The sequence below is a fragment of the Typopeltis vanoorti genome, chromosome 3 (assembly GCF_054136105.1).
Source record: "Typopeltis vanoorti isolate ZY-2024b chromosome 3, IOZ_Tvanoo_1.0, whole genome shotgun sequence".
NCBI lineage: Eukaryota > Metazoa > Arthropoda > Arachnida > Uropygi > Thelyphonidae > Typopeltis > Typopeltis vanoorti.
In genome coordinates, this window is record NC_143551.1 from 50,168,228 (window position 1) to 50,195,451 (window position 27,224).

General features: G+C 35.9%; 1 protein-coding gene across 2 annotated transcripts in view; it reads right to left on the bottom strand.

Moving 5' to 3' along the window:
- Window positions 1-357: 357 nt before the first annotated feature.
- Window positions 358-27,224, bottom strand: part of LOC150108117 (uncharacterized) — a 246,960-nt gene continuing 220,093 nt past the window's right edge. Inside the window, exon 8 of one of the 2 annotated variants that reach the window (XM_090390602.1) lies at window positions 358-4,907. The gene's annotated coding sequence lies outside the window, so the exon portion shown is untranslated. The remainder of the gene's footprint in view (window positions 4,908-27,224) is intronic. The other variant, XM_090390603.1, reaches the window with a different exon arrangement.

Consider the following 27,224-nt stretch of genomic DNA (forward strand, 5'->3'; position numbering starts at 1 on the left):
CTCTTCGTGACTTATGGACCACCCTACATCACTGAACTTCTAAGATTTCGATTTAGCAATAATGTAAATACAGATAATAGCTTAATGACTATAAAAATGCTATAAATGATTTAAAAATAAAAATCTAGGTTCTGTGTTATAACAAAAATAATAAATAAATAATTAATGAATAAAAAAAGTGATTCAATGTTTACATCCCTTCATGACTTATGGACCATCCTATATCACTGAACGTCTAAGATTTCGATTTAGCAATAATGTAAATACAGATAATAGCTTAATGACTTTATACAAATGCTATAAATGATTTAAAAATAATACAACAAAAGAGGAGTCGGTGTTCTGAATTTATTAAGACAACTTAAGTAAACAACAGTTATAGGGTCGTCATATTTACAATTTTATTATACATGTTTATATATATATATATATATAATAGTTACATAACTGGAGACATAAGTTCAATGTTGACCAAATTAAAAAAAATATACACTTAATCTGTAAAAAGGCTAAAATCTTTAACAATACTTGTAGAGCTTTCATGGTTACATAAACTGACTACAAGAAATGTTTAACTTCAATGCTTTTGTACCATTAACAATATCCTGAGTAACCAAATATGCCAAAATTGAGCAGATAAAAAATAAAAATAATCCCTTATATTCTTTTCTTCTAATCATATTTATGCTAAACATGATGGTTTGGCAGAGTTAGTTTTATAAAAAAACGTTATCTGTACAGCAGACTATAAACTTGTGTTCTGTAGAGCATGCAAAATGAGAAAATTTTATCAATTTTTAAAATTATTCTGGTGGCAGGGTAAGCTTTTATAGTTTTCTTTGCCTCCTTCTGGAGTTAAATGGTAGATACAAGAATTCAACAACAACAAAATAAAAACATTTATATCAATATGATATAGCTTTTCATTCATAAACTGTGTTATGCAAAATAATCATATGCATTATAAATATATGAAGAGATCCACGAACTTCGGTGTTTTGGAAGAATGAAGTTACAAATCTACAATAAGTGGATGACGGGAAGTGGAATGTGGGTACTGAAGATTATTGCCTAGACCAAGCTTGATGACAGCTCTAATGGCTTGCAGTCAGCTAGTATAAAGCCATTTTCAGGTAGTGTTTAATTAAATCAGTTCATTCTTGAATAAAATACGCTCTTCCAGGATGGGAAATGTATAGGATTACTTAATGTACATATACCGAATGTACACAAGATAGCAATTTTAACAAATGCATAAAAAACATACATGATAGCCTATTGGCATGGCATGGATCAACACCAAACTATTGTATACAAAAAAGTCAAAAGAAGTATTTTAAAGCAACATTTTCTAACTTCTCATGAATTAACAGTTGAATATAAATACATGTTCCTGTTATAGGTAGATATGTATGCAGAAATATGGCAGGCTTTTTTATTATTTTAAATTTTATAATATAAGAGCTTAAATTATAGAGGGGAGAGAGAGAGAGAGAGAGAGAGAGAGAGAGAGGCATATACAAGTATAGCAAAATGATTTATCAAATCCTGCAACATTATAAAAATATAAATAAATTCCATATAAAACTTTAAGAAAAACATCATTCTTGGTAATAATAATAAAAAAACAAACTAAAATGATGGAATCTGCAATTAAATCTTTAATGCTGATATTAGAGGAGTTATTTAATAATAGTGCCAGGCAAAGTGTTTTTCAGCCAGTTTTAAAATTCTCCAAATGCTTAACACAATGCTGCAAAACATATACAAATACATTTTGATATAAAAACACCTAAATCTATTTAATATGGTTGATGTTAATTACTGTGCCTTGGAAGAACACTGTCATGTGCAAGCATTACAAAATTTATTTTCTATTAGAAAATGTGAAATATAAACATGAGGAATGACAGATGCAAAGCATTTATTGCAGTATAGAATATTCTTGATGCAAATATAAAATAATTATAGTAATAAAACTTTGTGCAAAATAAATCTGACTTTTATTGTCAGTACTTTCAAATTAATTATTTAAACTTCAATAATAACAAAGAACTTCCTCTTTCCATTATAAACTCTTACAAAGGAAGAAAAGCATAAAAAATAAAACTAATTTGGAGTGAATATTTATTCAAATAAAATACACTATTGGATAAGGATTTACCATTAGATTAGAATAAAACATGTAAAATTAATTGTACATTTTATTCACTAACAAATAAAATGTAAATTTACATCTATCTAATAGTGTATATTGCAAAATGAAAAAATATATCCACATAATTTAGGAAAATTAATTTTAATGAACACTGTATAGTGTAAAAGTGTAATATCTATTAGTTTCTAATGACTATAATGGTTGTAGGACTTTAAGAATCCTGGGTACACATACTGTCACAGACAACACCACCTGGAGAGACTTGATCATAATGCTATTAAGCATATGCTGCTACTAGCAATGGCAAATAATTTACCACTGTGAAAAATCCTAACTAGAAATTTATCTAAGAAATTCCATGCAAACACTGATGACAATAAATCTATTATGGGCTATTGATTTTAAAATACCACCTCTGGAATTTAATATCAGGACCACTATATGCCTTCCTACAACAACATATTGCACCTGAAAGATATTACTAAAAGAAAATGAATGTAAGCAGAGGATTATTAGGAACCATAATTACTTAAAGTCTAGAAGTCCCTCAGAGCATGGCAGTTCTCCACATTAGGAGTTAACAAGACCACGCGAAAGCGTACTTTGCATGAGATGTTAAAGGGCCATCATAATGTGATCAGAAGGAAGGGAAGGGAAGAGCAAAAATACTGATTCCTAATTTATCCCCTGCATACAAAATGCTAGCCATGACTTTGGCAGAGCACCAAAAGATATAATGTGAGCAAACTATTTTGACAATGGCTGTTGCTGAATATGTTAATTAACAAAGAAAAGAAAAACAAGTCAGACATTGATATCTAAAAGTTTTAAAGTGATTATTTTAAATATCTCTACATATATTTACAGTAAATAACAAGTTGGCATTATGCATTTAGTATAATTATGCTATGCTATATGCCAGCTGCATTTAAGCGGCATGGCAGCAAAAGAGAGAGAGAGAGAGAAAAAAAAGAATTGCATATAAAGGATACAAAGGTATCTTCCCATCCCACCCCAAGTGGCACACATCATGCAGCAAGTGCACTCTCGCGTGATAGAAAAGGGATCAGAACTACCAACTCCGAGGGACCTCTAGAAGAGGGAAGGACAAACATCAGTAAACTTTAATAATGGAGAATTTTGCTCCAGAATACACAACATATTTTCTTCCCTCTCTCTCTTTTCCCCAACATCATTTCACCTTTGTACATTTGTGCATTCACATTTGTACAAATACTTCAATTAAATGTCACAAGAATTCTAAACTTTTAAAATAATCTCAAATAGAAGTTTCTATAAAAATTTGCATTTGTGCTTATTATATTAATTTGGTTAATAAACATATAACCCGTGAAAATAGTTCTGAACTGGAAGCATAGACTTCTGACTAACAGAAGTATTTGACACTTTATATTGAAATGCATCACTGAAGTAACTAGTTTTGATGGTCATTAATAAAAGATCACATAAGAAATTTATTTATGACAGATTTTTTTTTAGCTGTTTCCGAGGAAAAACAGATAAAGATACTGTTATTGTTTTAATAATGCATTCTAATTACTTCCCTTTCATAAAAGCTAAAATTTCACATATATTTGAAAGAGTTTTCAAATTCAAAGGATGAATAATTGAGTTTCTTTGTAATTTACTACTCTCTGGTACTATTTTATTTGGTACTATATCTGGTACTATGAAATTTAAGTACTAACAGATACCAGTCATGGTCCACATAACAAATAAATAAATAAATAAATAAAACAAATAACTGAATGAAATATTTAATTAGAAATGAATTATAGGTGTAACACATATCATAATCCAATCTCGTCTATTATAAATAACAAACTGAAACATTTTTCTCAACTTCCTCACTGTTTATACGCTTAAACACTGTGGTAAAGCATGGTTTTGAAAACTGATTTTTATATATTACATTATAGGAATTTGGTAAAACAATTAAAAAAATCTACAAGGGGAACTTTACTATTCATTTGAAACATTATGTTAATAACAAAATGAATGCTACTTCCAAATTAGCTGTATTAGCTTTCTTTTGTTAATGACCATTATTTTTGTGTCACAATTATTGTAATTGTAACAATTCCAATACTTGTAAGTCTAATGATTTTTATATGCTGTACATACTATGAATAAATATTTTATGAGTATGTGCACACTTGAAACACACACACACACACACACACACACACACACACACACACACACACACACACACACACACACACACACACACACACACACACAAAATAAAGACTTAGTGAAAATAGTACTATTTTCACTAAGTATTAAAATGGCACTCCTAGATATACAGTTTATTTAACTGCAACAAATTGAAACAGTAATTCTACTTTTCCAGAAATAAAGATTTTTTCAACAAACAGAAGTAAAACATACAATAACAAAAAATGTGTAAGAAATGAATTGAGTTCCAGTCTTTTTTTATAACCTTGTCAATATAAGTATAGCTGCCTTTTTTTTTTTTTTTTTCAGTCGCAATTTAATAAATATTACAAGATTGATAGATGTTTTTAATTAATGATACCATATTTTTCCTTTATATTATTGTTATTTGTTTTACTTCTCAGGAAATATATTTCAAAATAATCTGCAGCTTCTATTGAGTTCAGAAGAATTACACATCGAAACATATTTTAATTTTAGGTGCATTAGACACATTTAATAAAATAATTGAATAACTTAGATTACATACTGTTGATTCACAGGAAATCTGAAAAATAAAACATTTAATTATCAATAACGATTTATATAAATAAAATATTACTTCATTCTTAATATATCAATCAGAATATCTATAATATATCAATCCAAAGATACATAAGTGGATACAATAAATCCCCAATTAATCAATCACATTAGGAAATCAATTTCTCTGTCAGATAGCTGAACTGTTTGGTTAACGAATTTGGTTACCATTATGTAGTGCTGTACCAGATGTAAGTTAAGATACTAATCTTTTTGAGGGTCTATTAACTGAGAGATTATAATTTAATAATTTTATAATAAGATTATAAAATAATAATTTAATAGAAGTGACATGATACTGAAAGAAAAATAAAAAATTAATCATATTTAATTTTTAAGTAAGAGATGGTGATTAAATAATTGGTGAAAGTGATCATTAAGTAATCACCTGTGTTGTGGCTAGTCATATGCACGCTTTTGCGAGGAAAGGATATATGTGGAATTATAAGGCTGGTGATTATGACAAGCTTAGGAGACAACCTCGAGCTATAACATGGAACGAGTTGACCGGTAAGGAAATAAATGCTGCATACTTACAAAGAAATACATAGAAATACAGCATCAATGTACGAATGTATCCCAAAGGCTGAATAAAGTTGGTGTAAAATGGATGAATGTGGAGCTTAAGCATAAAATCTGGAAAAAGAAAGTCCTTTGGAGGAAGTACAAGATGAATAATGGTAATCAGTCACATGAAGAATATAAAGAACAAGCCAGGAGAGTGACTCAGTAAAGAAAACAAAAGTAGAGTATGAGCAGAAATTGGCAAATCAGGCTAAGAAAAACCCTAGAGAGTTTTTTTTTAGATATGTGGCAAGTAGAAGGAAGAATGATCATGGAAAGATAAAGTTAAGGGATGAAAGTGGTAGAATGGTAACTGCTGCAGAAGACATTGTTGAGGTATTCAGTGATCAATTTATAAGTGTGTTTCATCCTGATCAGGGTGGAATCATGGGGAACTTGAGTGTATAGGACATAGGAGAGGATAGCTTAATTGTGAGTGAGCAGGAGGTATTTGAGGAAATAAATAACCTTGATGTTAATAAGGCGATAGGATTTGATCAAACATCACCACGCATAATAAATTTAGTTTAATCCTTTATCCAAGTGTGAGCAAACAAAGTTTGCGCCTGAAAGTATCTTCAGGACTGGGTTAAGGTGGTACACACCAGGGCAACTCGTTGCAAAGGTGGAGCAAGCTACCAACACTCCTATCCTAGTATCTCCTATAATGCAAAACACATCTCCTTGCGGATATGTCTATTGTTATGCATTAAGGGAAGGGCCACTCCCCAGACCGGTTTCGACCTTTATTGAGGTCTCTTCAGTGGGAGCCAGGCCCAAGTCGAGATATCAGGCAGAAGCATTAGCAGGTCATCTCCAACTATAGGAATTGCCAATTGGTGTGCCACCCTTTTTTTAATAAATTACTCTGGATTTAGAGAAAGATGTTGAAAGTTTATTTTCCACTTGGTTAGAGTATAATAAATTTAGTTTAATCCTTTATCCAAGTGTGAGCAAACAAAGTTTGCGCCTGAAAGTATCTTCAGGACTGGGTTAAGGTGGTACACACCAGGGCAACTCGTTGCAAAGGTGGAGCAAGCTACCAACACTCCTATCTTAGTATCTCCTATAATGCAAAACACATCTCCTTGCGGATATGTCTATTGTTATGCATTAAGGGAAGGGCCACTACCCAGACCGGTTTCAGGCGCAAACTTTGTTTGCTCACACTTGGATAAAGGATTAAACTAAATTTATTATACTCTAACCAAGTGGAAAATAAACTTTCAACATCTTTCTCTAAATCCAGAGTAATTTATTAAAAAAAGGGTGGCACACCAATTGGCAATTCCTATAGTTGGAGATGACCTGCTAATGCTTCTGCCTGATATCTCGACTTGGGCCTGGCTCCCACTGAAGAGACCTCAATAAAGGTCGAAACCGGTCTGGGTAGTGGCCCTTCCCTTAATGCATAACAATAGACATATCCGCAAGGAGATGTGTTTTGCATTATAGGAGATACTAGGATAGGAGTGTTGGTAGCTTGCTCCACCTTTGCAACGAGTTGCCCTGGTGTGTACCACCTTAACCCAGTCCTGAAGATACTTTCAGGCGCAAACTTTGTTTGCTCACACTTGGATAAAGGATTAAACTAAATTTATTATACTCTAACCAAGTGGAAAATAAACTTTCAACATCTTTCTCTAAATCCAGAGTAATTTATTAAAAAAAGGGTGGCACACCAATTGGCAATTCCTATAGTTGGAGATGACCTGCTAATGCTTCTGCCTGATATCTCGACTTGGGCCTGGCTCCCACTGAAGAGACCTCAATAAAGGTCGAAACCGGTCTGGGTAGTGGCCCTTCCCTTAATGCATAACAATAGACATATCCGCAAGGAGATGTGTTTTGCATTATAGGAGATACTAGGATAGGAGTGTTGGTAGCTTGCTCCACCTTTGCAACGAGTTGCCCTGGTGTGTACCACCTTAACCCAGTCCTGAAGATACTTTCAGGCGCAAACTTTGTTTGCTCACACTTGGATAAAGGATTAAACTTAATTTATTATACTCTAACCAAGTGGAAAATAAACTTTCAACATCTTTCTCTAAATCCAGAGTAATTTATTAAAAAAAGGGTGGCACACCAATTGGCAATTCCTATAGTTGGAGATGACCTGCTAATGCTTCTGCCTGATATCTCGACTTGGGCCTGGCTCCCACTGAAGAGACCTCAATAAAGGTCGAAACCGGTCTGGGTAGTGGCCCTTCCCTTAATGCATAACAATAGACATATCCGCAAGGAGATGTGTTTTGCATTATAGGAGATACTAGGATAGGAGTGTTGGTAGCTTGCTCCACCTTTGCAACGAGTTGCCCTGGTGTGTACCACCTTAACCCAGTCCTGAAGATACTTTCAGGTGCAAACTTTGTTTGCTCACACTTGGATAAAGGATTAAACTAAATTTATTATACTCTAACCAAGTGGAAAATAAACTTTCAACATCTTTCTCTAAATCCAGAGTAATTTATTAAAAAAAGGGTGGCACACCAATTGGCAATTCCTATAGTTGGAGATGACCTGCTAATGCTTCTGCCTGATATCTCGACTTGGGCCTGGCTCCCACTGAAGAGACCTCAATAAAGGTCGAAACCGGTCTGGGTAGTGGCCCTTCCCTTAATGCATAACAATAGACATATCCGCAAGGAGATGTGTTTTGCATTATAGGAGATACTAGGATAGGAGTGTTGGTAGCTTGCTCCACCTTTGCAACGAGTTGCCCTGGTGTGTACCACCTTAACCCAGTCCTGAAGATACTTTCAGGCGCAAACTTTGTTTGCTCACACTTGGATAAAGGATTAAACTAAATTTATTATACTCTAACCAAGTGGAAAATAAACTTTCATCACCACGCATCTTAAGAGAATGTTCCAGGGAACTGGCAGTAGCATTGGCATGCCTGTTTAACAAGAGTTTTGCAACAGCACAGGTTCCAAGGGAGTGGAAGGAGGGTAAAATTGTTCCACTGCATAAAGGTAGTGATAAGGCAAATTATAGACTGGTCTGTATATCTGGAGTTGTGGTGAAGGTCCTGGAGAGATTGGTGAGAAGTAGGATACAGAAAAGGGTTGATAATAGCAGTATTCTCTGTGGTTATCAGCATGGGGTTGTTAAGGGAGATCATGTTTCACTAACTTACTTATGTACTATAAGAAGGTGACAAATACCTTGGACAGAGGAGATGCATATACAGTGGTGTACTTGGATTTTGCAAAGGCTTTGATAGACTGCCACATGACAAGCTCTTAATTAAATTGAAAGAGATGGGATTGGATAACAGACTTCTGTGTTGGATCAGTGACTGTCAGATAGATATCAGAAAGTTGTATATGGGGGTGCAGTATCTCAAAAGAGAAAGGTCACCAGTGGTGCTACAAGGGGTCAGTTTTGGGACCATTGTTGTTCAATTTGTATGTTAATGATATTGGATTGGGTTTAACTAGTGATATCCAGCTGTTTGCAGATGATGCAAAACTGGGGAGAGTAATGCACAGTCAGGCTGATGTTAATGTCTTACAAGAGGACTTGAATAGATTTCATGAATGGGCAGATAAGCGGAGCTGTCAGTTCAATGTTGCCAAGTGTAAGGTTTTGAGATTTGGTAAGCAACGATGGGATGCCAAGTATACACTTGGTGGGGAAACTTTAACAGAAGTAGAGGAGATGAGAGATCTAGGTGTGATGGTGGACAAGGACCTGAAATTCAGGGGCCATGTTGCACAAGTTGTGAAGATATCACATTGAATAATGGCCATGATGCAGAGAACCCTGACATTCAGAAATAGAGAGGTTATGATTCCATTGTATAAGGTCTTGATCAGGCCTCATATAGATTATTGTGCAACAGATTTGGTCGCCGGGGTTTCATGGTGACGAGAATATGTTGGAAAAGGTACAGAGAAGATTCACAAAGGTAGTCAGTGGTCTTTGGAATGTGGAGTACAAGCACAGATTGAGGGATTTGTAAGTTGCAGAGTCTTGTGAATAGGAGGAAGAGTGGGAGATATGATTGAGACATATAAACTGGTCAGGGGTTGTTATTAGGTAGATATGGAAGAGATTTTTCATAGAATTGGAGAGGGAAGTAGAACAAGAGGCCATTGCTGGAAACTGTATAGGGAGGGTGTGCGCAGAGGAGTGAGAAGCAGGTTCTTTGCATGGAGGGTGGTTGGTAAGTAGAATGCATTGCCTGAGTGTGTTGTGGATGTGAATACATTAAATCAGTTTAAGATGAGGTTGGATGAGCATTGTATGCAATAGTGAGTACCTCCCACGATGAGTCTTTGACTCCATGGAGGTTGGGTGTTGATAATAATAATAAATAAGAATAGGATGGTTTATTCAGGTACTAGTGATCAGAGAAAGTAGGAAGCATGTATAATATTCAACAGAAAACAAAAATAAACTTTTTTTTTTTTTTTTGAATGAAAGGCATTTTCAACTAGAGCAACATGGACTGATTTCAAAATGGAAATTTGGATAATGAGACAGTATCACCAGGCAGTATTCATGGCATCAAAGGAATCAATATGGGAGAACCCATTGTCATATACATGGCTCATCATATTATGTCTTAAATGATCTTAAGTAACACATTCCAATCACCCGCCACTCTCAATGCAAAAAACTAACTTCCTCCCAGCTCCTAACTCACACTCTCCTTATACAGATTCCAGGAATGATCTGCTATTCATCTCCTATCTCCCTCCATACTATGAAAACTCTCATTCATATTAATCTAGTTCTTGTTTTGGATGTATGGCTGAAGCAATTCAGGCTATAAAGCCAATGTATTATGTCTGTTAATTCCATGTTCTGATGACCAGTTAATCTATTTTGTGGGATGAAAAACCCGAGTTTCCAAGAAGGGAAACCCTGCCATCTTCATATAGTTTTCCATTGAAAGAATTTGAAAGTTTTTTCATTTAGTTTTACTATAAATTAAAGATGACAAAAAGTTATATTCTTTGTTTAATACTTTATCCAAGTGTAAGCAAACAAAGAGTTTGCGCCTTAAGTATCTTTATGAATGGGCTACTTGTATATATATATATATAGAGGATAATGACATCACAGGTCATTAGTCATTACTCAATTACTAAAGGTCAAGAGTTAACATAAGTAATGTTAACTAATGACATCACAGGTCATTAGTTAACATTACTTATGTTAACTACTTAAGCCTTTCTACTCATTTAAATATTTTGATAACCAACATTTCCCAATATACATGGTAAAAAAAAACTTTTATTATTATTATTATTATTCAGGCCCCCATGGAGTCAAGACTCATCGTGGGAGATCGTTCCTAAGAACATAAAGTCTGTCAAGACTCATCGAGGGGAGGTCCTCCCTAAGAATCACAAAGTCTATCATACCACTCCATAAACCTCATTGACCGTTCTCGCTCTCACCACTCCATCAGGCAATGCATTCCACGGTTCAACCACCCTCCATGCAAAGAAACCACTACTCACCCTCTCTTGCCCACAGTGTCCTTTCGTAACTTCCAGGGATGGCCTCTTGTTATCGCTCCTTCCCGCTGTTCAACCAAGTGAAAGAACTCCCCAATGTCAACCCTGTAACCACCTCTCAACCGTTTAAAAGTCTCAATCATATCACCTCTCCTCCTTCTATCCACCAAACTCTGCAGTCCACATTCCCTCAGCCGATCCTCATAACCAAAATTGTACAGTCCTGAAACCATCTTTGTACCCTTTCCACAGTTAATTTATCCCCTTCAAATCCTGGGGACCATATCTGAGAACAATAGTCTAAGTGTGGTCTGATCAGAGACTTATACAACGGAATGATAACCCTTTTATCTCAGCAGGTCAGTGTCCTTCTCATAATTGCAGCAATCCTCTGTGTTACCTTCACCACCTTTGCAATATGTCCCCTAAATTTCAGGTTTCTATCAATCATCAACCCCAGATCTCTTGTCTCCCGTACTTCCTCGTATAACTCCTCCCATAGAGTATGCAGCATCAACAGAACTGACATTGTGAACAGTCAAGCACACGTTTCAAGCCCTGTGTATAGTTAAACAATAGTGATTTGAGTCTACTGTTTATTTTAATGTAAAAATGTGCCCATAGAATAAATACCCATAAACACTTAGTTTAGGCCGTTGCCTTTCAGATACCATTAAAAATGTGTGATGTTATAGAGTACTTGATTTTATAGAAAATCAGGCACTCAGCAAAGTTACACATAAACCAGCTGTGTGGCTGTGCTATGTAGAAGACATGTTTGCTATTTGGCCTGATGACACAGACACATTAGATACTTAAATAGCCTATATCCTAAAATACTATTCACTGTAGAAAAAGAAAGTAGCAACCAAGTGAAACAGCTATAGGAATGAGAGACTATTTTTAGAATCAGCATCAGTTATGAAGCACTTCTCCAATCAACAACAAATACAGCTGCATTGATTTACCAAAGATCTGGAATCATTCTGGAACTAAAGACAGTCATAGTCATTCTAAGACCACATATGCCCTGACTTTTCTGAATTAACTTTTTTTTTATCTGGTCCCCAGAGGGTACCTTGTTCAGACATTAGTTCCTTTTGGGTACACTGAATTGTATATAATTGAGTTCTAATTGAGTTTTACCACATTGGTAATTTTGTGCTCTCTTGCTAGTGGGAAATCCAGCAAAGTATTAGTCAGTTTCATAAATTAATTATCCCCCCTCCTCCCACTTCATTCACTCACCCACATGTTTTTCTCCAGTATGCAATCTCATAATTCTTGTTTTTTTCATCTTTATTTGTTCCTAATTTCATTTTTTATTTATTTATTTTATCCGATGGGATTATTACACCAGATCAGAGGTCAAATTCATGTATTTCATACGCACCTTTCTGGGTTGTTATAAAGTTCAGATTTGGAAATATTCATACAATTTAGTAAATGCATTGGCAATGCTTCCTCGATGCTACAGATTTTGCAGATAGATAGGGAAGCCTTTTATGCCATTGCTAAACATGATCGGTCGTGTGGCCAGTCTTGAGACGAGAGATCATGGTAGTGGCACAGCAATTAAACTTCGAGTTACTGGTACCTCCTGGTTTTTCTGCTGAATACCAGAGGTGAGTCATGTCCAAGAGAATCGTTCTTTTTATCTTTTTGAGTGGTTTTAAAAAGATTGAAATCTGTAGTATCACTTGATGTTGCAGTCATTTTTGCTACTTCATCTGCAGTTTTATTTCCCTTTAATCCCACATAGATGGGATCCATTGGAAAATTATTTTGGAGTCCTTATGTAGTTTGTTTATGTTTTTTGCTATGTCTCTAAGTATTTCTTGATGGCTAGTGTAGTAGTTTTTAATAAGCTTGAAGGGCTGCTAAGGAATCTGTGAAAAATATAAACTCCTTTGGGTTTTGTTTATTCAAATGTTGCTGTGCTGTGTTAATGGCTATTAATTCTGCATGGTATGAGTTGCATCCAATAGTGTTAGTTGTTTTTAGTTCTATATTTTGAGAGCCACAGATCAGTATGCCACTCCCAGAATCGCCATTTGGATTTTTGGAATCATCTGTGTAGATCTTTATTGAATCAGGTCCATATTCCATTATTTTTTGAAAGGGCTAATGATCTCAAGATTTTAGGGTTTTCTAGGCTTTTTTTCTCATGTTTCCCTATTTCAAAGTTGATAACTATATTTTTCCTGTCTTGATTCGGAGGAAATGCTGGATAGTTGGCTATTTTATTTTATTTCTACAAATCTAGTAAGATTTTCTTGCCACCTAATTTTTAAAGGAACAAGGTTGGATTTGAATTCTGCTATTTTTCCAGCAGTTGTATTCCTTAGTCCACATATGATTCTAACTGCATTTTTCTGAATTTTTATAAGCTTGTCTAAGCTGGTTTGTGATGTTTACATCCAGATAGGCAAAGCATATTCCATTATGGGTTGGATTATAGAGGCGTATGCGACTTTTAAGGTTTTAGCATTGGCTCCCCACTCTTTACCTGAGATACTTTCATGATATTAATCTTCTTTTTGCTCTGACTGCAACATTGTTGATATGTTTACTGAAGCTTAGCGATGGATCCAGAGTAATTCCAAGGTATTTGGGGTTTTCATTAAAGGTAATTAGTTGACTGTTTAGCTTAATCTTTGGTCTCCACTTTCTGAGCTGGTTATTAATGGTAAATAGACAAATTTCTGATTTAGTAGGGTTAATTTTGATTTTTTGCTTTTCACAGTATGTAGCTAAACTTTCAATGGCTTTGTTTAAGTGACCTTTTGCTGTTCCTGGTTGTTGTGAACTGAGAATAGGACCAAATCATCAGCAAACATATCTATCTTTGTTTCTTTATTTATATTTTTATCTAAGTCATTTAAGTAGATGGAAAAAAAAGGAGTGGGCTCAAAATGCTATCTTGAGGGAGTCCCTGTCTTATTTTCACTTTCTTGGAAAAGGTATTATTTATTCTAAATCAAATTGTTCTATTTCTTAGAAAGTCATAAATCCAGTTTAGAACTTTCCCTTCTATTCCAATATGACAAAGTTTGGAAAAGAGTTTCTGCCTCCACACCTTGTCAAAGGCATTGATAAAATCTATAAAAGCTGCAATGGTGGATTTGGTAGGTTTGGTCTGGAAGTTATCTTGAATTGTCTGGGTTAAGTAAAAAAGTTGATCAGTTGTTGAGTGATTTCTTCTAAAGGGATCCTGAAAATGTGGTAGTATACTATTTTTGTTCAGATAGTAATTCAAACATTGGAGTATCATTTTTTCCATCAATTTGCCTGGAATCGTAGTCAGTGAAATTGGTCTATAACTTCCCAACTTGTTAGGCTTTAAGATTGGTATTGTTATGTCATTGTTTTTTCATATTTTACCTTGTTCTACCTCTAAATAGCCCCCTTTCTAATCTACTGTTGCACCTTTAAAATATTAATTCAGTACTATTTCCTTTTCAGATGTTGGCAAAATTAATTTTTTTTTTTTTTTTTTTTTGCTGTGGGACCAATGTCTCCGAGCAGTTAATCCCTCTGTTTAACTGCATTATAACATTCCTCTAAGTTTGATATATCCTTTTCGTATGCTGTCTCCTTAAATTCTTGTTTCACTCCTGCCTTAAAGTACTGGAAAACGGCCCAGTTTAGGTGGTGCCTGTCTTTGTCCAAAACACTTAGTGTGTTGGCAAGATTCAACAACCAGTTATGGTAATCGGACACATTTTCTTTGTCCTTCTGTATCATCCTTTGGAGCTTCCACAGATTCGGTCCCACGTTCCTTACCCTTTAGAACTGTGAAATAAGGACTTCTTTAAACTTAACATAACTCTGGGTTTCTTTCAGAACCGGTGATGAGTGAAAATAGGTCTTAGCCTTTCCAACTAGCTTGCTGCGTAGCAGAATGAGCAGTTGGAATTCACTCCACCAACCAATCCTTCTCAATTCCTCAATGTACTCGAAGAATGCAATCACCATCAGATCCATCATCCGAAAACTGAGGGAATACCTGTTGGGGATTAATCGTTCTAAAAAACTCTGAGTCATCTAACTCTGAGCTTGTTAGGTAGGGACATATCTGCATTCATCTTACAATTCAACACAATATATTTTTCCTCAAAATTCTAATTAATCCAATAAATGCCTGATACGATATCAAAAATCAACTTATAGTGATTAAGGATGTGTCAACTTTAAATTCTAAGGCTCTACCGGCTGCGCCATTGTTATTTCTATATTTTACCTTGTTCTACCTCTAAATAGCCCGCTTTCTAATCTACTGTTGCACCTTTAAAATATTAATTCAGTACTATTTCCTTTTCGGATATTGGCAAAATTTATTTATTTTTGCTGCGCCAGCCTATATCCTATAACAGAAGAGACTCTTGTTCAGGGAAACAATTCTAAATTCAAAAGGGATACACACAATAATTAATTTTACGCTGGTGCTGTGCAGATTCAGTTAGCAGTCGTGACCTGAATCTCACTTAAGCAATAATATCTAATTCCTTCCTGCCAAAAGGTTCTATTTCATAAGTGGTGGTTTGAATTCGTAATCAGGCATAAACTCAGGTATAAGGTACAAAACATGTTTATTGGAAAAACACAAAACAGTTAAGAAAATTCAAATACTCAATAGAACAAAACTCACTCTAAGTTAAGGTTCATACTAAATCACAACAATGAAATTGAGTAAGCTAAATCCTTCAATTATGAAAAGATAAGATTAAGTGTAAGCATAACACTACCAGGATATAATTCCTTTCACAAGTTATTCACAGTACACACATTGAACACTTTCATTACTACTCTATCAATAACTATCTTAATTCTAAATTTCATTAGGCAAGCCTAGCAATGCTCGATCAAAATACTGCCTATCAACAATTCTTCTTTGTTCCATGGGGTCTTAACTAATTCAATCAAATTCTTACTTAAAAGTTCTCTATTAGTGTCCTTAGTTTACAGTATACACAAAATTCTCATTCTTCTAAGCGATTTTTAACATAGAACGAAATTCTTTACATTACCGGATCCTTTCTGATTTCATGCCGCCATCTCATGTAGATCTGGATTACCTTACTGTATAGTTATTGGCTATCTCTGTCCAGGCGATGCACTACGCTTTTCTTTTTGAATCACTTTCAGACCGTGGCATGCTTTCTACCACTCAGCAGGAAATTTCCTCCGTTCTCTTCGACGGGATTTTATTCGAAGGCCCGATTCTGCATAGGCCGCCGTAACACGATCAGCTGCGCTTGGAAATCCTCAAGCATTCTCAGGAATAGGCCTCGTCGTCCGACGTCACTGTAGTCGACCCACTGCTCTCTCATGAATCACCTAACAAACCTTCTAAAACTGGAATCCAGGAACCGAAGAAGAAAAAGCCCTTTGCTATCGCATGCATCATCTTTTATTCACCCTTTTGTGCGCCCTCTATTCGATCTCCTTTACCGTGGGAAACTCACAGTTCATGCCCCTTGGGTGATCCCACACTCTCCCCAATCTGTTAGCTCACTGTATTCCAGGTAGCCGTTGTGACGTCATTTTCCGCATAGGTACACCCTCCGGCGCTATGCTCGACTCATACAGATTACATACGATTATTTTGGATTACTACTTATTATCTGTTTGGAAATTTCGTAATGTACTAGACAGCTTAATGGGATTCACAAATAATTTAACAATTCCTTTAAACAATTCTCACTATTCTAACACAAAATTCTCTGCTTCTGAATTCAGTTATACAGGAATAAAATTCAGTATATAGCACATATAATATCACATAACACAAGGAAATCTTCACAATTATATGCTGATGTGCAGGTATCTCCTTAATTAGTAATATTTATTATGTTAAGTCCTGAATAAAGAATTTCTTGGCAAGATTCCTTCATTCAGGATCTAATAGTATGAGTTGTCTTCCAGTCTTTTGGAGCTTTTCCTTGTTTTAGGCTATTGTTGTATAGGCGAAGTAGCCAATCTAGGGAAGGAAGATGTTTGATTATAATTCCTTGTATGTTATCTGGTCCACATGATTTATTTATATCTAGTCTCTCCAAGGCATCTCTCAATTCAGAAATTGTAAATGGATCCCAGAATAATTTATTTTTATATTTTGGAGAATTTGCAGTGTTTTTCTTCTTTCGAGCCTGTTTTGATATTTGATGATCTTTCCTAGTATTCATCTCTAGTTTGCTCATATTTTGACAATGAAAGGCCAAGTTAGCCAGTCTTGGGCGTGGACTGACTGCAGGATTTTTCTCCTCAGTTTATCTGGAGTTTTTCCTCCCACAAGCAGGCAAACTGGTGCCATGAACTCTCACATCTATAGACATAGGACACACCCGGAGGCATAGGGCTAGCCACCTTACCCTCGGGACGGGTACGGCTAAGAAGGGCTAAAGATAGCTCCGTAACAGGCCACTAGGCCTAACACGTGAAGGGAAGAAGAAGAAAGGCCAAGGTATTTGCGATCTCCATCTCCTATTTTGATATTTCTATCTGGATCTTTTAGCGTGCTGGTCTCACTTGCCTTTGGTAGGTCTCTTTGTAAATTAGCAGTCAATTTCCAAAGTTTGGTATCTGAAGTGTTTGGATTTAAGTTGTGGCAAAATTCTTGCCACCTAGTTCTTTGTAGTTATATTCACTGAAATTTGTCTCCATGATGGGAAAAAAATAAATGCTGCTGTCATTAGATCATCCAGAGGGTACCACGAGAAGGTGACACTCAGATTTTACCCTCCTCTTAATTTCATGATTTGTGATAATTGCACTTTTGCATCAATTGACTATTATTCCCATAATACTAATTTTACTGACATGATACACAATTCTGGCATTCTCTTTCAGACCTTTGAAACATTTTTGCCACACTTTCTTATCTCTTCTTTATTTTTATTCTCTATTTACAAATCTCTTGCCATTGCTAATAAATTTCACAGGCATCCATGTTATTATTATTATTATTATGTGACACCTCCAGGGAGTCCAAAGACTCATCGAAGGAGGGCACCTAATCTACAGCTCTCCGTCTCCGCCACTCAATCTACCCACTACAGCAAACCGCATCATCTACACCAACGCCATCTACTGCTCACCAGCACTAGTATTTTAAGACAATCACAAACATCAATACCCATGGCAGGATTCAAACCCGTAGCATTTTGGCTGGAGAGCGGATACGCTAACCATTTGGCCAACCAGGCTGACAAATTCATCAAATGTTAAATTCTTTAAACAGTGGTGTCTTGGCTGCCATTGCACCATTAATGGCTGAAAATGCCATTATGCTACACCATAAATTATTTACAGGCGTACAAATATATTCTCACATCTAAATTCTAAACACACAAATTAAGATAAAAAAAGAAAGCACTTGTAAACTTAAAAATAGCAACAAAAGCTTATTTTTTGTGTTCTTTCCAAATCTTTCCATGACTTTTTAATTACTTTTACACATAATCTGGTTTTCCTTTTTCTCTCTGTACTCTCTTTTGACATGCTGTTTATTAGCCCAAAACCTCTTAATATATCTATTCTTTTCATTTCTTTTTTAATTTCTTATGTGGTGCTGAGTTCTTATTTTTCTATTCTTGCTGATAACCTCATCACATGGTTCCATATCTGAGTCAGTCAATGTTTTCTTCAGATTTGCCAGTGTGTCTGTGAGGTTTGGTTCTTCCTTTCCAATTCCTTTCACTTTTTCCCCAATAATATTTATATATTTTATGTATACAGTAAAACCCCGTTTTTACGTTCCCGCAATTTATGTTTTCCTGCCATTTACGTCATTTTCCATTGGTCCCGTCATATGGCCTATTCTTACGATATATTGTTTTCCCACCATTAACAACTTGATGTGGACGTTATTTCCCGTGATTTATGTTTTTTTCTCAGGTACTGAGAAAAAAATATAAATACTGATTTTCGAATTGATTTCTGCAGAAATCTGAGCATTTCTGTTGCCAGATGGCGTTGCTTTCATGACTTGCACGCTTGCAGCAGTAATGCAGTGATGAGCGATACCGTGATTTTTCAATTACAGTACGAATTGATATTGCAGAATTTCTGCTATGTAATTTAGATTGTGAAAGTTGCTTTCAAGTTGCGGTGGTGGATTTCCATGTTAGTAACATGGAGAAAAAAGACAGAAAATGTATTTCGGTAGAAGAAAAGATGGCAATTCTGCGACATGTGGCTTGGCATGCCAGAACACGTGCGCAATTAGCAAAAGATCTTGAACTCTCCGTGTCCACTTTGAACACAATAGTAAAAAACAGGTCAAGCATTGAACTCAATGCAAAGCAATCTGGCGCTATGTCAAAAAAAAAAAAAAAAAAAACGAAAAGCAAAAATAATCAACAATTAAAGCTTTTTTTAAATAGATAAATCTCTTGTGTTTGTTTGCCTGATTTCTTCTTGCCCCATGTTCAAGAAATTGACTATATTCCACCTCAAATGTAAGTAATTGTAAATTCATTTATTTTCACTTATTAAATTTTGTAATCTAGTATGTAGACTCACATATTAGTAAGTCATCTTTTAGCTTTTTTTAAATGTTTTTTTACATTTCCTGCTATTTACACTTTTCCCCATCAGTCACCTGAAAAGTGTAAAAAAGGGGTTTTACTGTATGTGTGTATATATATATATATACACACTAGTGGTGGTGGTCGGCAGTAGATGATGTTGGTAGATTGAGTGGCGGAGACAGAGTATAGAGCAGGTGCCCTCCCGCGATGAGTTTTGGACTGCATGGAGGTGTCAAATAATAATAATATTTCAATCCAGTCTATATGTCACATCTTTAGAGTGGTTAGAATGATTCTTTTCAAAATTTTATTGCAACAGTGCCTCGTAGTTCATATTTAATTCGTTCCAGAAACCCGTTTGAATTATGAATCGTTCGAAGTCCAAATCAAGATTTTACATAAGAAATAATGGAAAGCAAATAATCCATTCCCATATCCAAAAAATTTCAATAATTGTTTTTTATTTTATCTATTTTAGGTTTTTTAATGTTAATAACTTAGAAAAAATTAAACAAAATAATGTTATATTTATTTTATTAATTTTAATTATTACAACATAAAAACAACAACGAAGAATATTTTTTTAATATAAAAATTACAAAGACGAAAATAATGTGCCCGTTGTTAAGCGTCTTCTTTATGTCCGCATGGTTAGTCTAGAGGCTTTGCGCTTCACAACCATATGCCTGGGGAAGGAGTGGCTCAGGTTCGATTCCCGTCGAAGACACGAACTCGAGGATCTTCCTCAGCCATAGCCAAGTTAGCCGGTCTTGAGCACAGGCAGTAGGGTTTTTTTCTGCCAGTTTACCTGGGATTTTTCATCCTGCAAGCAGGCAAACCGGCCTCATGAACATACACTACTACAGTCAAAAATATACCCCCCCCCCCAGTGGCAGGCTAGGCGACAGGTCAGTTGGGAGTAGTACTAACAAGAAGTCGCATCTAAGTAACATGCGGACCCTGCATAGGAAGCGGGAATAAAGCATAGTGAAAGAAGAAGTTAAGCGTCTTCTTTCTGCTTCTTAGCTGGAGTTGAGAATGCTGATTTACGTTCTCTTTTTTCTGCAGAGAAGAATCTATCTAATGTTGTTTGGTGCTGATGATTTTCTTTGATATTTTTAAAATAACCCATCACATTGTCATCGAATAAGTTGATATTCCTGGTCACTACTGTCTTATTAGGGTGCCATTTTTCCACAATAGCTTGTGTTCTAACCCAAACAGAGAATAATTCTTGGAGGTCGGCATTGGAAATGCATCCTTTGGCATCCTTCTCTTCCATAAAAATTTCTTTTTCCACTTCAACGTGCTGTTGATCGTGAAGATGTTGAAGTTCTGTGCTGAGTTCAGTTTTATGATCATCTATTAACTCCTCTACATCCTCATCACTCACCTCTAATCCCATAGCTTTACCCAAAGACACAATTTCATTTACAACAGACTCTTCGTCACAGGTTACTACTTCACTGACTAAAATACAATCTGGCCAGAATTTTTTCCAAGCAGAAATCATTGTTTTAATAGAAACTTCTTTCCTTGTCGAAATGCCTTATCGACGATCCTTAAACAATGAAGAATGTTGTAATGCTCTTTCCAAAATTCTTTAAGAGTCAGTTCTGTGACTGGTTATTTCAAAGCACTTTTGAAACATAGCCTTAATATACAGTTTTTTGAAGTTTGAAATCACTTGCTGGTCCATGGGTTATATGATAGAAATGGTATTGGGTGGCAAAAACTTTCTCTTGATGAAACTGAATTCACCAACTAAATCCTCCTCTAAATTTGGAGGATGAGCAGGAGCACTGTCCGTCACTAGAAGAGCTTTTAATGGTAGATTTTTTTCAGTAAGATAAGCTTTTACAGTGGGAGCAAATTCTTGATAAATCCACTCAGGTGAAAAACTCTCTGGCAATCCATGCTTTCGTGTTGGCCATCCACATAACACCGAATTTGCTCTTCATGACATTGTTCTTTTTCAAAACATGTGGATTTTCAGAATGGTAAATGAGCAAAGGCTTTATCTTACAGTCTCCACTAACATTACCACAAAGCAGCAAAGTAATTCTATCTTTCATAAGTTTATATCCTAGTGCTGTCTTTTCTTCTTTTGTGATATAGGTCCTTTTGGGCATTTTTTTCCAAAAAAGACCTGTTTCATCGCAATTAAAAACCTGTTGAGATACAAATCCCTCACTATATGAACTCCTTAAAGGCTTTTACAAATCTGTCCGCTTCTTCTACATCGGCACTTGCAGCCTCTTCATGCATGACAACACTATGGATCCCAGTTCGTTTTTTGAATTTATCGAACCAGCCTCTACTTCCTTTAAACTCCCCATTTTCAGTACTGGTTTCAGGTATGCATTTCTTAAGTTCACTATGCAGATGTTTGGCTTTCTCACAAATAATTTTCTCAGTAATAACGTCACCACGTAATCATTTCTCGTTTATCCACACTAAAAGGAGTTTTTCCATCTCTTCAATAACATGTGATCTCCTGGAGGTCAATGTTGTCACACCCTTAGCCACATTTGCTGCTTTTATTCCTTCCTTATTCTTAAGAATGCTACTTATCGTTGACTTTGACATTTTAGACATCATTGCCAGATCCGTCAAATGTGTACCGTTTTCATGTTTCATGATAATTTATTTTTTCATCTCAATTACTACAACTTTTCTTTTAGGTTTTGTTCTTCCTACATTCTTGGATGCCATGGGCAATAAAAAAAATGCCAAAAACAGTTAAAAATTCTCTACACAAACGTATCACGCAATGACTAGGCTGTGTAAAGTAAGGGACAATGCACAGCAGACTGAGACAGACACACACTGTGCAGGCATGGGGAAGTGAGTGAGGGAAATTAGTGGGGGAGAAGCATGCCCAATGGTGTGCCAAAACTGTCTAATGCTATATGACTCTGAGTTCCTGGACTATAGTTCGAACTGCGAATCAAATTTCTTGCATTCTCAAGCGTTTGAACTCTGGAACGGTCGAAGTACGAGGCACCACTGTATATATATTCAATGAGATACTCATTTTTATCCTTCTCAACACTTGGTAGTTACTTCCTATTTCAAATCAATCCCCTGTACACTTTATATATATATCTTGGACCACTCTGAAGACAGCTATTTTGAGTAATTTTCTCTATGTGAATTTATGCTTTTATTATCAGGACCTTCATGCAGTCGCAAGACTCATCATAGGAAGCCTATCTTAGACTACACAGTCTATCAATCATACCACTCCTTAAACATGTTTACTGTTTGCACTCTCACCATAGATTCAGACAATGCATTCTGTGATCTAACAACCATCCATGCAAAATGTCACTCTTACCATTCCCTTTTTTCAAGCTTCCAGGAATGTCCCTTCCCTTATTCTTGTTCCTTTTGTTCTGCTATACCAAAAATTTCCCCACTATCAATGCAATAAATACCTCTCAGCAGCTGAAATATCTCAATCATATCACCCCCTTCATCTTCTATCCAGCAAACTCTGCAGAGCTTGGTGGACAGTAGTAGCAGTAGTCTGTTTATCCTCATAACAAATATTGTATAGTCCTGATATATTTTATCTGTCTCTATACCCTTTCCGAGGTTTCTTCCTCTTCAAATCTCAGTAACCAGATGTGATCTGATTAGAACTTTATACAATGAAACTACGATCCTTTTATCTCTGTGGGTCAATGTATGCTCTTTTCAGTATAGCAGCAGTCTTCTGGGTTGCCTTCAACACCTTTACAATACATTCCCTGAACTTCAAATTTCTAACACCCATCATTGCAAGATCCTCTCCTCCATTTCTTCTATGACAGTTTCATGTGGCTTCCCATAGTTGGATCCCAAATTTCAAGACTTTACATTTAATTGCATTAAACTGATATCCCTAATCTTTTGCCTGACTTTCCAGCTTAAGGTTTTGAAATTTAGGAAGCAGAGTATACAGTTGGTGGATTTCCATCTGTGTGAAAATTAAGAACAGATAAGGGATCTGGTGGTGATTGAAGATAAGGATCTAATATTTAGGCAACACATTGCTAATATTGTGAGGACACAACAACAAATTATGGTAATCTAGAGCAGTGCTTCCCAAACTTCTGGATGTCAGGGTCCCCCTTTGGAAAAATTAAAATATTTCACGGCCCCCCTCGAAAAAAATTCGTAATATAGACATATATTATTATAATATTTATGTATTTATATTCAAAACGAAACATACACAGCAAATATTGCAAAAATCAAATGCAAATATTACATTTTTAACATCTTACATACACATTTAACATGGCACATTATCTTATATTTTTATATAGATAGATATAGTGTATAGATAATTTGCAGTACAAGCACATGAAAATGTAAAACAATTAGTAATAAAGAAAGAATTAAAAACATAAAAGAAGTTTAATAACAATTTAATGTGTTTCAATACTGCTACACAAAAAGTCAATATCAGGTGAAATATTTGAAACTGCAATTCTTAGATTTCTGCTTTGAAATGACTTATATGAATAAGCATATATTTACTAATATTCATTTAGCGCCAAAATACGCAGGAAGCAAAATTTGTGAATTCGCACCAATGTGTTATTTTTTTCCATTAAAATATAAAAAATAACAAAAAAGAAATAATAATAAATAATAAAAATTAAATCCATTTCATTTAAGATAAAAATATCTACTTAGTTTTAAAACATTTTCAATTTGTTTTCATTATTTCACGGTTCCCCTCAACAAAACCTATGGCTCCTAAGGGGGCCACGGTCCACAGTTTGGGAAGCGCTGATCTAGAGGACACAGAAGTAAGGCAATTATTGTTCCATTGTATAACACATTGATCACGTTGCATATGGATTACTGTGTGAAGATTTGATCACAAGGTTTTCAAATGGATGAAGAGATATTGGAAAGGACCAGAGACAATTGACTAAGGCGGTTTCTGACCTCAGCAATGTTGAGTATGAAGAAAGGTTGAAGAAATGCAGTTTGCATTGTTTAATGGGTGTGTGTGTGGGGGGGGGGGATCTTACATGAAGATGGCAGGATTTCCCTTCTTGGAAACTCAGGTTTTTCATCCCACAAAACAGACTAACTGGTCATCAGAACACGGAATTAACAGACATAATAATAATAAACATAAGCCTTCTCACACATCTGAGGATTCTTCATGGAGACGATATCGTACGTAAGGCATGACAATACAGTAAGTGGAAGTTGAAATTGGTGCGGCAACCGAACAGGTTAGCCTTCTTAGAAAGGTGCTGAGACACCAATTTAATACTGAACTGTGTAAAAATTAAGAACAAGTTTCACTTGGCCAAAGTCCAGTGCATTTACAAATGAGTGAGTTTAGCACTATTACAGGAACAGATATACGCTACTCACCTAGAGCTGTCTAAAATAAATTCATCCATCCATCAACGCCCTACGTGACAAACTATTTAATATTTTAAACCCCAAACTGTGGGATATCCTGGACAGCATCTCCAATGCTACAGCCAAAAAAGAATTCGTCAAAGTTAAAAACCAGCACCAGAGAAAATTTGAAATTCTCCAACACAGTGCTACGCAACGACTGCAATTACAACAAGATCGTGCTGTTGTGAATCTATCATCGCTAACATTAACCAAAGAAGCCACTGGTGCGTTAAGTCGGGGACACAATTTTGGCATTACTCCCAAGCAAGTTCCAACAAAATATTGGCTTCCGTTGAAAGGGAAATATATGACCTGCCTCCAGCAACAGCCAATAACATTTGGTTAGATGTGGCCAACATCCTAATCCATTCTAAGCCTCCCCAAAATAACATCCCACATAAAGAAATCATTGATCTAAAAGAACTACATAATAATAATAATTGATGATAGCTGATCTGCAACCAAGGAGAATAGAAGTTGTGTTGCAGGATAGTGAAAAGAGGTCATTTGAGGCTATTTGGTGTGAGATTGAGACTAACGGAACAAAACGTACAGTTGGGTGCTGCTACAGACCAGGTGATGGAATAGATGGTGGAGATAGTATGCATAGGCAAATTGATGAAATGAGTGGAAGAAGGGTAATTATTATGGGGGGATTTCAACTATGGTAACATTGATTGGAAGGAGGAGAGGACACATGTGAGGAAGGAACTGGATTTTATTCAATTACTGAGGAATAACTATCTGAGACAGCATGTAATGGAAAATACTAGGGGTTTGAGAGTGCTTGACCTAGTAATAGCATCTGAGAATATGACTGTAATGAATATGACCATGTTGCCACCTATTGGTGAGAGTGATCATAGGGTCTTGACCTGGGAGATGGCTAAATGTGTGAAATTTTTGATTAAGACAGGGTACATGTGGAATTACCGTGCTGGCAAGTATGACAAGCTTAGGAGATTGCTTGGTTCAGTGCCATGGCATGTAAAACTGCAAGGGCTGGATGTTGATAGGGCATGGGAAGTGGTCAAAGAGCATTTGCAGGAGGTTATGGCTGACTCTATACCTAGAGTCCGAATAGTATATCAAGTAGGGTTAAATGGATGAATAACACCATTAAACTTGAGTTGCAAAAAAAGAAAAAACTGTGGAAGGAATTTAAGGAGAAACGTGATCTGCAACCTCATGAACGGTATAAAGCGCAGGCCAGAAGGGTAACGAGTGTGGTGAGAAAAGCAAAAACAGATTAGGAATGGAAATTAGCCATGCAAGCTAAAGAGAATCCCAAACAGTTCTTTCAATATGCTGCTAGTAAAAGAAAAACTGTACAAGGCAGAATGATTTTAAGGAATGGCGATGCTAAGGAGGTCACTGAATCAGTCGATATAGTGGAATTACTGAGTGAGCACTTTGCAAGAGTATACCATCCAAGTGGTGATGTTGAAGGAACCATTAGTTTATATGGGAATTGTGGTGAATGAATTGGAGGTGAATAGTCTATTACAGAACCTTAATGTGAATACATCTGTGGGATTGGATGGCATACCAGCACGGGTCTTATGTGAAGAGGCTAAAGAATTGTCAGTGCCCTTGACCATATTGTTTAATCTGAGTCTCGTGTCTGGTTTAGTCCTAAAGGGGTGGAAAGAGGGGAAAATAGTTCCACTGCATAAAGGAGGATCCAAGACTAGTGTTGCAAATTACCGACCGATCAGCATATCAGGAGTCGTTGTCAAGGTCTTGGAGAAAGTAGTCAAGGGAAAAATACAGGAATGGATCGATGAAAATGAGATACTGTATGGGGGAGGGGATAGCATGGTTTTGTGAAGGGTAGATCAGTAACTTGCTCAGGTTTTATAACACAGTGACGGCTGTACTGGATAAGGGTAATGGATTTACAGTCATACTGCTGGACCTGGCTAAGGCCTTTGACAGGATACCACATGGAAGTCTAATCAGTAAACTGCAACATATGGGAATGGATATAGGGTTGGTGAGATACCAGAGAGTAGTTTACTCAGAAGTAGAGTCCAAAAGATGGCCTGTGACTAGTGGTGTGCCGCAGGGTTCTGTTCTTGTACCACTGCTGTTTAATTTGTTCATTAACGATATAGGAAAGGATCTGAGAGGAATGGTTCATTTGTTCGCTGATGATGCTAAGTTGGGTAGGGCAATAGTAAATGCAGAAGATGTCAAAATTTTGCAGGATGATTTGGATAGAAGGAGAATGGATGTCAATTTAATGTGGCAAAATGTAAGGTTATGCATTTTGGGGCGAAAAGATTA